This window comes from Lissotriton helveticus, chromosome 7 (assembly GCF_964261635.1).
Source record: "Lissotriton helveticus chromosome 7, aLisHel1.1, whole genome shotgun sequence".
Taxonomy (NCBI): domain Eukaryota; kingdom Metazoa; phylum Chordata; class Amphibia; order Caudata; family Salamandridae; genus Lissotriton; species Lissotriton helveticus.
This window is the reverse complement of record NC_136068.1, coordinates 467,299,845-467,313,334: the sequence shown is the minus strand read 5'-3', so window position 1 is coordinate 467,313,334 and position 13,490 is coordinate 467,299,845. Positions and strand designations below refer to the sequence as shown.

Genomic DNA, 13,490 nt, shown 5'->3' with positions numbered 1-13,490 from the left:
ACAAATGGACTAAGTGCCTTTTGATCATATATAAGCAGACAGAGAACGCCAAAATAGCTCAAACGTGTTATAAAGAAATGTGTTAAAATGTACAATAAGATGGTTTGCCACCAATAGTATGTTTTCACTGTCTATAAGGCGGTAACCACGATTTTCACCAACTTGCACTGTCACTTTAAAAGGGGTAAAAAAGCTGATGAGCGTTGTCATGTGATCAAGGTCCAGGAGGACCGAAACGCGCCATGGCCGTCAAAAAATAAACAAAAGATTTAGCACTGAAACGTGGTCCGTGCCTGCCTACTTTATCTGGAATGGTGAACGGCGTTAAGCAGAATTTTTGAATATATATATATATATATATATATATATATATATATATATATATATATATATATATATATATATATATATATATATATATATATATATATATATATATAGTCAGCACTCTCCCCAGCAGCTCCTCCTCACCAGGACTTCCCCCAGCTGCTCTGCCGCCAGGACTGAGATCTACGCTGTGAAGGGTTCAAGTCAGCTTCCCGCCTCCCTGCCTCTGCTCTCACCCCCCTCCCCTTCATATGTGCGGTCGCGCAGCGGACCCGTGCAGCGGGCACGCCACTGGGGTGCCAAAGGCAAGCCCGTCTGCACCCATTCGCGCCTGGACCGCGCCTAGCACCAGAACCCCTGGCTCCTGAGAACACCACGACGCCTGACACTGCTACGTCGCCAGCACCATCCTCGCACTCAACACCGGAAGATCACACGCCTGCTTCCTGGCCGCCCGAAGCGCACCCAAGGACCCTTCTCATGCCAGAACTGCAGCTTTACCAGCATCCGATCCACCAAGCTACCCACCGTGAAAGAACTCAACCACCTCAGATGCATTCTTCTTAACACCCGCTCTGCCCGCAGACAGGCCATTGAACTCTGGGACCTACTGGACTCAACCTCCCCAGACGTCGCCTTCCTGACGGAGACCTAGCTGAACCTCTCCTCATCACCCGACATCGCCATAGCCATCCGGATAGCTACAAAATCACCCGCAGGGACAGAACCAATGGATGAAGGAGGAATCGCCATCGTCCACAGGAACACTCTCAGAGTCTCGACCAACAACGACGACACCCTCAGCGCCGCCAAACACCTGCACTTCCAGATCCACACAGATCCCAACACCACCCTCAGAGGAACCCTCGTCTACAGACCCCCTGGACCCCGACTACAGTTCAGCCAGGGCCGGCTCTAGGTTCACGGAGGCCCTGAGCAGGGGGTGTAGGTAGGGGGCCCGAGGCCGCCAAATCCCTGCCAGGGGCCGCCACGCAAATATGTATCTAAGGATATATATTGGCGTGGCGGCCGCTGGGGTTTGGCGGCCCTGTGCAGGTGCACAGCTTGCACATGCCTTCGGCCGGCCCTGGTTCAGCGACTCCATCACCGACCTTGTCAGTACACACGCCCTCGCCTCCACAGACTACATACTGCTCGGAGACCTAAACTTCCACCTCGAGATCAACAACGACTGCAACGCCACCACCCTGATCGACAACCTCGAACTCAGACAACTCATCACCTCACCCACCCGTTATGCTGACCACACGCTTGACCCCATCTTCTCGCAAGCTCCCACATCTCCTTCAACCACATCACCGAACTCCGCTGGACTGACCATCGCTGCATCCACTTCAACTTCCGGAAACCCACCACGCACCACCGCACCCAACAGATCCCCCACCGCTGCTGGAGCAAAGTCACCGAAGGCCAGCTAACCACCACCCTCGTCCAGGGATCACCCGCCGATCCCACCGACCCCGACACCGCTGCCCGCAACCTCAGACAATGGATAGACGACTGCACCAACACCCTCACCCTCGCCCGATCAAGAAACCGTCCAACAGAAACACCAGCAAGAAAGCCACCTGGTTCACTGAAGATCTCCAGGCCTCCAAGCAAAAACCTGCCGCAAGCTAGAGAAGAAATGGCACCGCGAACAGACACCGGACAAACCTCTGGGATGCCTTGTCCAACTAGAACTGGTTATTCAAATCTAGTATTTTCCATAGAAAATTGCTCCTTTACCCTGCATATGTACCATGTGACATCATCAAAACTGTATATTTCTTTCTGCCCATCATTCTTAAGTTGGCAGAAGAATTCAAAGCCGTACAGAAGGCAGCCCCATTGTAAAGAACTGTTGTTTCCTTTACACAGTGTTAAAGTCTACAGAAAACAGTTTTCTACTATGCATCGAGTAAATTTATCAATAATCTCTTGCTTTACTATTTTTAATTAACTACTGACGCACGTGCAACATATTGCAGATTTTTGAAAATCCTCAAAAGCAGAGCATAGTAGAGCCTTTTAAAGCACATTTTAAAGCATAAATGATGTACGCTTAATACCTACTAACATAATTCCCTAATCAAATCTTCGGAACAAGAAACAATTTTGAGTTTTAAGATTCTGTCTTCACTGCAGAGCATTTTTGTCCTCAGGCATACTAATGAAGGCGACCTAAAGGGTTATTATGGGGGCAAACCTATTCCTTTAAAGTGACTGTAGGTTTCAAGGCATTGCAATTGTTCAATTGAAAGACCATTACCGAAATAAATGTAGTTGTCTTTCCTAAGCCCTTGACACTGTTTTGCCCCGCCATCAGCATTTTCTTCCAAGTATTCTTAGGACTACTTTTGCAGGATGTGAGGGAGCCATAATAATTAAGTTATTCCTTTAAAACAGTTCAGAGTCACAGCTGCGTATTACACAAACCAACATAACACAGGATTTAAGGCCTATAAAACCACAGACATAATGCTATTTTTTGGGTGAACACTCCTTTTAATATCAACCAATGAAAGCACAGGTGACATTACCCAGCCATCATATCATGGTTTGGACGGACCATAGAGCCTTTATGTTTAAATTACCCAGTCCACTTCAGAAATCTGTTATCTCGAAGTTACAGCAGCACTTCTGGATACAATTTGCAACGCTAAATTTAACAATCTGTTGCGTGAATCTGAACCTTCAATTAATGAGGAGGGGGAGTTGATGAGGCAGACAAGAGGCTGTCATTTATGTGTGGGTTGGTGCAGCATCCTCCCAATAAGAACCTTTGAAAATAAGGTCAAACCATCAGCGCCATGGTATTCTCAATAGCTCAGTAAATGTAAAAGGAACTGCAGGCACCATTTAAAATATAAAAATACGATAAAAAACTATAAAATACAGATAGAGGCAACTAAACCTACACTTTTTATCGGTAAGATTAGTGCAACGGAGAACTCCACTTAGGAGCAATCTAAAACGGTTAAAAATGTAGTTACCCCCAAACAAAAGCCATGTGATAAAACAGATCATTTCTGTTTTTACCAAGGTAAATAAAATATTCCTGGATTTTAAGACATCACCAAATAATACAATTTCTCTCGTAAGGACAGTAACAGCAGAGGGACACACTATCTGATTTTCCTCAAGTACTGAGCACATTTACTCCACTCATTGAAGAGAAGGTAGCTACTCTCATTAAAACTACTATATTGTGAGCTCCTATGGACTCTTGCCCACCCCATGTATTGCATCAGGTTTCAGAAACCATCTCTACCCCTTTAATTTTGTTGTTAAACAAGATTCTTGAATCTGGCTGTTTCCTTGAGGCCTGGAAGAAGGTATCCATACTGCCACTTATAAAGAAACCCTCCCTTGACCCCTTACAGGTAAAGAAATATAGGCCTATATTGTGCTTTCCTCTTCCTGCTAAACTCTTAGAAATGGCCATAAATCAGGACATTACTACCTTCTTCAAAACCTCCAATTGGCTTGACCCTGCACAGCATGTGTTTAGACTTAAACATTGTACTGAATTTGCCATATTGGCGGCCACTAAAGAGATCCGTCATTATCGATAGAGGTGAAAATGCGGCCCTGATCCTGCTGGATCTGTCGGCGGCAATTGACACAGGTCTTGGACATCTGTCTTGAAAGGATAGTTATTAAAAGCACAGCTCTCAAACTGATTAGGTTGTTCTTTTCTAGCAGAGAGCAAGTAGTGGCTTTGGAAAAATATACCTCTACCTCCCTTAATGCTTACCTTCAGTGTCCTGTAGGGATCATCATTAAGTCCAACATTGTTTAATGCCTACATTACCCCACTTGTAGGTTCTCGGTATTCTCGTATGCCGAACGATACCAACTAGTGGTATCTGTCTCGTCAAACCATGAAAAAGTGGCCTCACATTTCAATACTTGTTTGGGCTGCATAGCTAACTGGATGCAGAGTACTATTTGGTAATGATACCTCCTTTTGGAACAGCTCCTGGTGGCCCCCAATCTTGGCCTCCTTCCACTCCCAGTACAGAAGGTAAGAAACTTTGGGGTCATCTTTCATACTAAGTTAGCTTTCATAGAGCACTCAAAGCAGGTAACATCCTCCTGCTTTCTGATGTTAAGAATTGTAAAAAATATATTCTTCCCTTCATCCCTCATAGAGTTAAGAAAAACAGTAATTCTGGCATTGATTAGCTCTTAAAATAGACTACTGCAATGCATGATATGTAGGCTCTTACATTTGTCTTACAAATTGCAGATACTTCAAAATGCAGAAGGTAGACTATTGTTGAACAAAACATGCCAGTTCTCAAAATATACCCGGTCCAAAGCATTCAAGTAACAAAGTTACTTGTTGCTGGGAGTACTTCCGACAAGGGATGCTTTGGACCGGATACATTTTGAGAACTGGAACTGGCACATTTGTTACTATTATATCACTAAGAGCTGATGTGTAGACTGATGAAGGTTGCAGGATAAGACTGATGCCTAAAATTGCGATTGTCATACTGGCTTCTCTTGAACTCACTCTGCACAGTACACATGTGCAGCCCTGAGGAAGACCCCCTTCACCTTGGTCTCATTTGATTCACTCTTATATAGTCGAATCAGACACTAATCATGCCGCTGAGACCCTTTCTTTCTTAATATTCTATATCTCTATAACCTTTTTGGTTGTCTCATGTGATTTCCCCATTTATACCTTGAAGAATTCTTATTCTGTCCTTTCTGGCATGATTATTCTATATAGCTGCTCTCAATTGTCGAGCATGGAAATGTTAAACATTGTTTATTAACATTATTTTGGGACCACTTCAAGGATTTTGAACCTTGCATTGTTTTTACCCTATAGATATCACATGCTCACAATTCTGTCCTGATGAAGATCTCAAATTGTTGAGATCAAAACGCCATCGACCTTTCTACAACTAAACTCATTCATTTCTTGAATTAATTTTGTAAGGAGTTTTTGCTCTTGTTGTCAATGCGATGTATGCTTTTAAAATTGTCTTCTCTCACCACATCACATTCCTTTTCACTAAATTGTGAGCACTGGATCTATAATTCGTTTGTAATGATATTGTTACATTTTGTTAAATAAACAAACTTCCTTACACTGTTCACATGTGTCCCTTCCTATAAATTTTTTCCAAAAAAAAGTGCCTCATGCCATAGGATAACTGATTGATTCACTTCTCTGTAAATATCTATCTCTACCAGGACCGAGTGGCCTTATATAAACCATTGTCTTTTACAAAAAGGAGGATGTCGAAGGCATGTACACCGTATGACGAAACACGTGTTGGCTGTTCTGTTCTTGACCGCATTTTTCTTGTATCTAACGTCTGATGAACCACGGGATGAAAACAGAATAAAGAAAATTTGAATTTCTCATACTTCAGAAATCCAATGACTTATTTTTAAGTGCTCAGGACTCTTCTTTCGTGTATGATTACATTTACCCCAGTGTAGGGGTTATGTTTTGAGGTTACATAGTAGCCAACTTTTGTTCTAGAGCACCACAATATTATATTAGTAGCATATTACCTGTCCCGACAATCGGTGAGCGCCCCTCATTGCCTGACTAGCTGCTTTTCTCTGTTTGAGACTATTGTTACATTTTTCAAAATTTAGCCCAGAGGCTCAAGCCATCAGAGATTTTCATTGTCTTCCCATCAGGGCACAAATAAAGTTTAAGGCCTTGATTTGGGTCCATAAGGCCCTGCACCAAATTGGCCCTTGTTTCCTTCAAAATATCTTTAAATGGAACTCTCCATCCAGCAATGCCAGGAAAGTCCTTGTTCCCAGAATGAAAAAAGTTCATTGGGGTGGTAGAAGTTTTTCCTACTTTGCCTCCAAATGGTAGAACTCTTTGCCCAACCACCTAAGAACTCAGCCTAATCTCTTGAAGTTCAGGAAGGAACTGAAGACCTGTCTGTTTAGCCCTCTGACCTAAAAATATTCCTAATTTATTCAAACATTTCTCAGCCTCTGATTGAATGTATATCCTTGCCTTCACACTATCCTCTACAATGGTTCACTGACACTAGCGCCAAGATCCCTGTTAGTATTAGCACGCTCTAAATATCACTAACATTAACCTAACCCTGAGCAGGACCAAGCTAACACCCCATGTGCATTCATCGCTCTTGTGTGAGAGCAATTTCCAAATGTGGCACTTTCCTTCCCTTTCCACAAAGATGCACTTCATGTTATTGTATCTGCATATGAATAAAACCAAATTCACAATTTTGCAGTTTATACTGATCAACATTGAAATCCTATCACCACTCTGTGATTATCCATTGCACAGGCTTCAGACACTATCAGAAGCACTGAAGGTCAAAGTGGTCAAACCTAAAGGCCACAGACAATGACAAAGGGTCAGGACCGTTCTTTCATTACAGTCAAGGATCCAGCTACTGAGGTACTAGGCACTGACGGCAGGACAGATCACACTGTAATTAAAACTGAGGGCCAAGATGCTGGCAGAAGGCCCAACTACACTGCCATCGAAATTAAGGGACCAGACATTTGTAACTATACAGAACACCACCAGATCCTGTGTTAAGACATTTTTGGTGCATGCTGAACCGGAAAAAGTCAACCTAACAGCTTAAATCTCTGCCGTGTTAAACCCCATCTGCACCCATGATAACAAAGGCTCTGATACCCCCTGTAATTCAAATTGATGGCACAAGACCTGGGCATCAGGCAAGTCCCAAATTGTCACTGACATTGTGGGCCCCCTTCTCATTCAAATATTGGGCTCTGCAGGAGAGAACCACTCCCTCTCTGTGAAACCAAATATTATTTGTCAAGGTGGTTGCAGGCTAATAGCTAGACTGTATCCTAAATTAACATATCATGCAGGACGCCCCATCATTTCGCATAATACCACTACCTGGAGCAGCACACGATTGCATTATGGAGTAGGTGCCTGTAAGTTGCTGGACCATGCTGTTTGGCTTTGGCTGTCAGTCAACACTAACTGTCCCCTAATCTAGAGCAGGTTAATTGTAGGGTCTGGCTGCAGAAGTGTTTTATATCCTAAGATCATGCTCACAATTTGGGAGCTACAAATCCATTTTGAGCGAGGCACCTGATGTTTTGCATGGGTTCAGTAAAGAAGTAACAGCATAAACAAGTGATTCTTCACTCGTCAACATGTTCCACAGCGTAAATTCACTTTTCATATCATCAACAAAATTTGTTCATTCTGGCAAACAAAATTCACAAAAATAATGTTTTCATCAATCATACATTGTACATTATTTTAACATATGTGTTTTAATCATCATCAACATAAATTGACAACATTCTTTTGCATAAGTTTGCAACAAAAAGTCTGAAATGTAAATTAAATTAAATCCAAAGTTCTAGCTTCAATCTTAATAACGTCAATCAATCAATCAGAATACTTGTAAAGCGCTCTACTTACCCGTGAGGGTCTCAAGGCGCTGAGGGGAGGCAGGGGTGCCGCTACTGCTCGAAGAGCCAGGTCTTGAGGAGTCTTCTGAAGGCGAGTAGGTATCGGGTCTGACGTAGGTGGGTAGGGAGGGTATTCCAGGTCTTGGCGGCGAGGTAAGAGAATGATCTGCTGCCGGAGGTTGTTTGTTGGATGAGGGGGACATCGGCGAGGGCGAGGCAGGCGGAGCGGAGCTGGTGAGTCGGGGTGTAGAAGTTGAGTCTGCTGTTTAGGTAGGCTGGTCCGGTCTTGTGGAGTGCTTTGTGTGCATGGGTGAGTAGCTTGTAGGTGATCTTCTTGTCAACTGGGAGCCAGTGTAGGTCTCTCAGGTGGGGGGTGATGTGGCTGCGGCGGGGGACATTGACGATCAGTCGGGCGGAGGTGTTTTGGATGCATTGTAGTCATCGTAGGTGTTTGGCTGGGATAGAGTGCATTGCCACAGTCCAGTCTGCTGCTGACGAGGGCCTGTGTCACCGTTCTTCTTGTTTCGGTTGGAATCCACTTGTAAATCCTGCGGAGCATGCGGAGGGTATTGTAGCAGGAGGAGGGGACGGCGTTGACCTGTTTAGACATGGAGAGGGAGGAGTCGAGGATGAATCCTAGGTTGCGTGTGATGGAGCGAGGTGAAGAAACAAAATTTTGTATACCCCTCGTGAAGTCATTTCCTCATAACTGTAACCTTTATTAATTGTGTGGTTTGGTATACAAATCAACGTAGTAAAGAATGCACAAATAAATACAATTGGGAATATTAATCTGCTTGCGTGGAAAAATATAACTGACTAATTTAGTAATGTTGTCATGGTGTTTACTAATGCAAAGGCTTTAAATTAATTGAAAGCGGCATAAATGTGCTTTCTGTTTATGTATTTCGTGGCAAAAACATGAAGACAGGTAAGCATACCATGCATATGTGTTGCTTATTTGCCAGTTAACAACTAACAGGCAAAACCTTAGTATGGGGGGAGGTAAACAGAAGGGTTATATTTCAATAGTCAACATTTATTTGTGTTTGTTTCTATGATAGTTCCCGTTCTGGCCTGTGAGGCCTAAATTAAAATGGACGTTTTCTGTAAACTCCGAAAGAAAGATGTATTGCGCATGTGCAGCCGGAACCAAGATTGAATGTGAGCTCCCTGTGCCTGAACAGAGAGGTTCAAGGAAAACATGCCCCGAAAATTCAGATGACTGCCAACAAATATGGACGTCTCTATTGTAAATCGTGGGAAATGTACTCAATATTGCTAGTTGAGGACGTGACTAGGCCGCACATTCTTTAAACAAAGAACTCTTTAATTTCAGCTGATTCTACAGAAAATGAATATTAGAAAGATGAGGTGATGCTCATGCACCCCCAAATTGTCCAATCAGGACTTGAGTTTGCACTGACAGTTACTTTTGTAGATAGATAAAGTTAGTGAAATAGGGTATACAAAGACGTGACTTTTCTTAAGAAAAAACTCTCTTTCGATTTCCTCCTGAGATGCAGTTGGGATGCTGATTTTCCTGAGATGTAAGAGTTGGAATACATTTTCTATTTTTCTTTGAATGAGAACTGAGTTTTAGTTGAGGTTATTAGTTAGGGAAGTTAGGAGAAAATGAACTTTGGGAACTATTTGTCCTTTTCTAATACTCGTGTCTTATAACCTATAATTGATAATGTCTATTTCTGAATCTTTGAAATAAATGAATATAAGTGTTTGGGATAAAACTTTTACTCTTGGAAGGTTATTTTCGAATAAAGAAATAAATAAAGCAAATTAACTGTCAGACATGCTATACTCTGCTTTGAATAAAAATTGGATAAATGGAGAATTAAGCTGGTCTTGTATTTTCCTTGACCTAATTTTTACTAGCAGATCCATTGACCATAATGGTGGTGTGTCTGAATAAATATCTCATTGATAAACCATTTAGAAATTCATTAAACTGCAGGTGTAAATAGTATAGATATTTAGTTTTGATTTAGACACTCCGCTATGATCCAGCAGCTCTCCTTTGAGTCTCACCAATCCATGAAGTAGAATCAAAGTGTGCATGAGTGACTCGCAGTGTCATGGGCCCCACTGATGAGTAATGTATGAATTGGTACTTCAGGGAAAGGTGATATGGTTTTAGAAAACATTGCCGGAGTAGCGCTGCAACACGTGCATGGTCGGTGGGTGTCGGTGCTGTTCCCAGTGTGGTCGGCCACCAGGAGTCGTCCCAGGCTGAGGGGGTGGGTCTGAGGATGAGTACCTCCGTCTTGTACGAGTTCAGCTTCAGACGGCTGTTCTGCATCCAGTCGGCGACGGCCTTCATTCCCTCTTGGAGGTTGGTTTTGGCGGTGCGTGGGTCCTTGGTGAGGGAGAGGATGAGCTGGGTGTCGTCGGCATAGGAGATAATGTTGAGGTCATGTTGGCGGGCCACTTGTGCGAGGGGGGCCATGCAGACGTTGAACAGCGTCGGGCTGTGAGATGAGCCCTGGGGGATGCCGCAGATGATGTCGGTGGCCTTGGATCAGAAGGGCGGGAGGCAGACGCTCTGGGTTCTGCCGGAGAGGAAGGACGTGGTCCAGTCAAGGGCCTTTTTTTTTTTTTTTTTTCTTTTCAAATCTGACACTGTGGCGTCGTTACATCGACGACATCCTGATACTATGGAAAGGTGATCGGGATTCTTGCACTCAATTCTGTACATGGATCAATCAACAGAATCCATACCTCAAATTTACAGGCACTATGTCTGCGACGACCCTCCCTTTCCTAGACCTCACGATACGGCTAGACACAACCGGACTGAGCACTACCCTCTTCCGGAAGAACACTGACAGAAATAGCCTCCTCCTGTTTAATAGCCATCACCCAAGAGCGTTACGCGAGAATTTACCCTTCGGCCAATTCTTGCGGGTACGAAGAAATTGTACCTCTAGGGATGACTATAGACAAGAGGCTAACACCCTACAACACAAATTGATGGAGAGAGGGTACCCCAAGAAAATAATAAGGGACTCCAATAAGAGAGCACTCAACAACCATAGAGAGGCCCTTCTTGAAGTACACCAGAAAGAACGTGATGATTTGATTACCTGTGTCACCAGCTTTACCAGGAATTCCAACTTCATCAAAAAGACCGTTAACAAACACTGGGGCATCCTAAACGCAGGAGGCACCATACTACCCAAACCCAGGTTCGCCTTCAAACGTACAGCAAACCTCAAAGATTCTTTGATACACACACGCCCTAAGAAACAAAATATTAGTGGGCAACAAACATTATGGCACCTCCACCCAGTAGTCGGACACTACCCGTGCGGTGGCTGTGCAGTATGTCCCCAGTCCAGACAATGTAAAGAGATCAGACTTACGGACTCTTTCACTTGGAAACTCAATAAACACACTAACTGTCTTAGCACGAAATGCATTTACCTACTGATCTGCCCCTGTGATAAACTATATGTAGGTATGACCATGAGACAGGTGAAATTGAGAATAACGGAGCACAAGAGTAACATAAGGTGCTCCAGGGCCCACACGAGACTGTACGAACACTACCAACAACACAACCACTCTGCAGACAGTCTCCAGTGGTTAGTGCTTGAGTCCCAACCAGGTATGTCCAGACAGACATTATTTAAATTGGAACAGAGATGGGTGCATCGCCTACAGCTGGACACAGTAGGACTCAATGATTCAGTCCCCTGGGCCGCCGTGTCTAGATGAACCACTTTCTACCCCTGGCACACCCTGTATCGATGCCCTCCTCACGTGAGTAGACCTGAGGGAGGAGTGGCGACCTAATTCCCATTTCCTAGCTAATTTAACCTTGCACCCTGCCCCATTCCCCTTCCCCCTTCCCTTCCCCATCCCCCCATTTAACCTTGAGTAACGTGCTGCATCCTTACATATGTGGTTTCCTGGTTGGACCGTAAACCGACCACCTTAACTAATTAAATAGGAGCCATGAATTAATGCGCACTTAATAGACCACATAGCAGACTACTGAGTACGCTACTCTCTTGCCTAATACAGTCATTAGAGCAATACGCAATATTCAGTACAGTTAGCTAATCGATGGTAGTAGCTTTGCTCTCTCAATCATGGCCGCCGCAAAATCACCATTGCTCCACATTGAACCCCCTAGATCCGGTGTCATGAATGCGCATGCGCATAACGCACAACGCTGATCGCCTCACCACTCCATCATGGCCGCCACGTTTGTAACCTACTCCACAACCCGGAGTTCCAACCTGCCGACGCGCTTGGTAATGACGCGCGTTCCATCGAGACAGATGACACCACTGCCCTAGGGCTTTAAATGCCGTCCCACACTTAGACCCCCTACCAGCTGCTCCGCACCCTGACCAGGTGCCGTGAGCGTGAGGGGTAGGTCTCTCTGCGTCCCAGCGTTCGTACCAAGGTAAGCCTGCGAGGGCTCTCTGTGTGTTCTCTCTTCCCGCCTCACCTCCTCTCTCTCTCTCCCCCCGCCCCCTCCTTCTCACCCCTTGTCCCTCTAGTAAACCCGTTCTGTGTCCTGAAAGGTATACTACACCCTAGTACCCTTGCGTGTAGTTGAACGCGGACCATACCCCGCAACCCACGCAATCTCTCCCTCTCCCTGTCAGTTCTAGGCACAGTCATCTTTTGACTGTCTTTACATCTCTGCTGGGCGATTCACCGTCCGCCACTCTATACCATAGATAGTGCCGCTGAGTGCAGTGAGCTCGCTTCTGACACCATTCCGACCTAGTTCTGACTGTGGGAGCCTTGCCACCTCTATTGCCTCACCAGATTACTAGGACATTATCATACAGCCATGATCAATGGTAGAGTCAATTGACATTTGCTCTGTACAATGAAATACGTGCCCGCCCCCATATTTTGACCGTGCCTGGGCTCAATCCACCTATCTCTGTGAGGGAGCCCTTACTCACAGGCACCCTTGTCCTATCACACACCCTTGACATTTCAACCACATTCCCTGCTCCTTTACATCCTACAGGCACAATCGCCAGACAGCGCTGGCCTCACGGGAGCAGACTGCGAGGCCCTTTTAATCGCCCTTAGGGTAAGAATCTGTTGGGTTGTTTCCCTTGGTGTTCCCCTGGATGGGGTGCTGGATGAATGGATTTGGCTACTTAGCTTTTTTATTTATAATATTCTCCATTGAGAGATTATAGTCGTATTTACAATGAACCGATTATGAATGAGTTGTTTTAATGCACCTCCTGCACGTTTTTGCACCCTGTATCCTACAATGTGGAGAGTAATATATCTCAGAGTGACCGAACACTTTATCAAAGTATTAATCATTATTGTGAGATTTGTTTGAACCTGTTGTTGTTCTTCTGTTTTCCTTTTATTCCACAGGTCGCATAACTAGAGCAGGACCTTAGGCCCTCTATTCAACCGACCCAGTGAGGTTGTATTCGTGTTTGTTTTTCCTCTTGTGTTTGAACCCCCCTTTTTCACGTGTAGTACTCTGTTCTGGTCCTGACGAATCGCCGGACGGCGAGAAACATGTTGACCACATCAGGGGGTAGAGTTAGGTTCTGATACTCCCTACAGTCTCTAGCTCCCCTCTCACCCCCTTTTAATCAGGGAAGCAGCCACGCCAATAAATCCTATTGTGGACTGGCTACCCTTTTTAATATTCACAATTTCCACACCGACTACACCATCTTCCCTCTGACTCACACACACCATCGGCAAGGAATAAAAGA

The 13,490-nt window shown here is 44.6% G+C and overlaps 1 pseudogene; it reads left to right on the top strand.

Annotated features, from left to right (window-relative positions):
• The window catches only part of LOC144769120 (uncharacterized), a 32,604-nt pseudogene extending 19,441 nt beyond the window's left edge, over positions 1-13,163 (top strand).
• Positions 13,164-13,490: the final 327 nt, after the last annotated feature.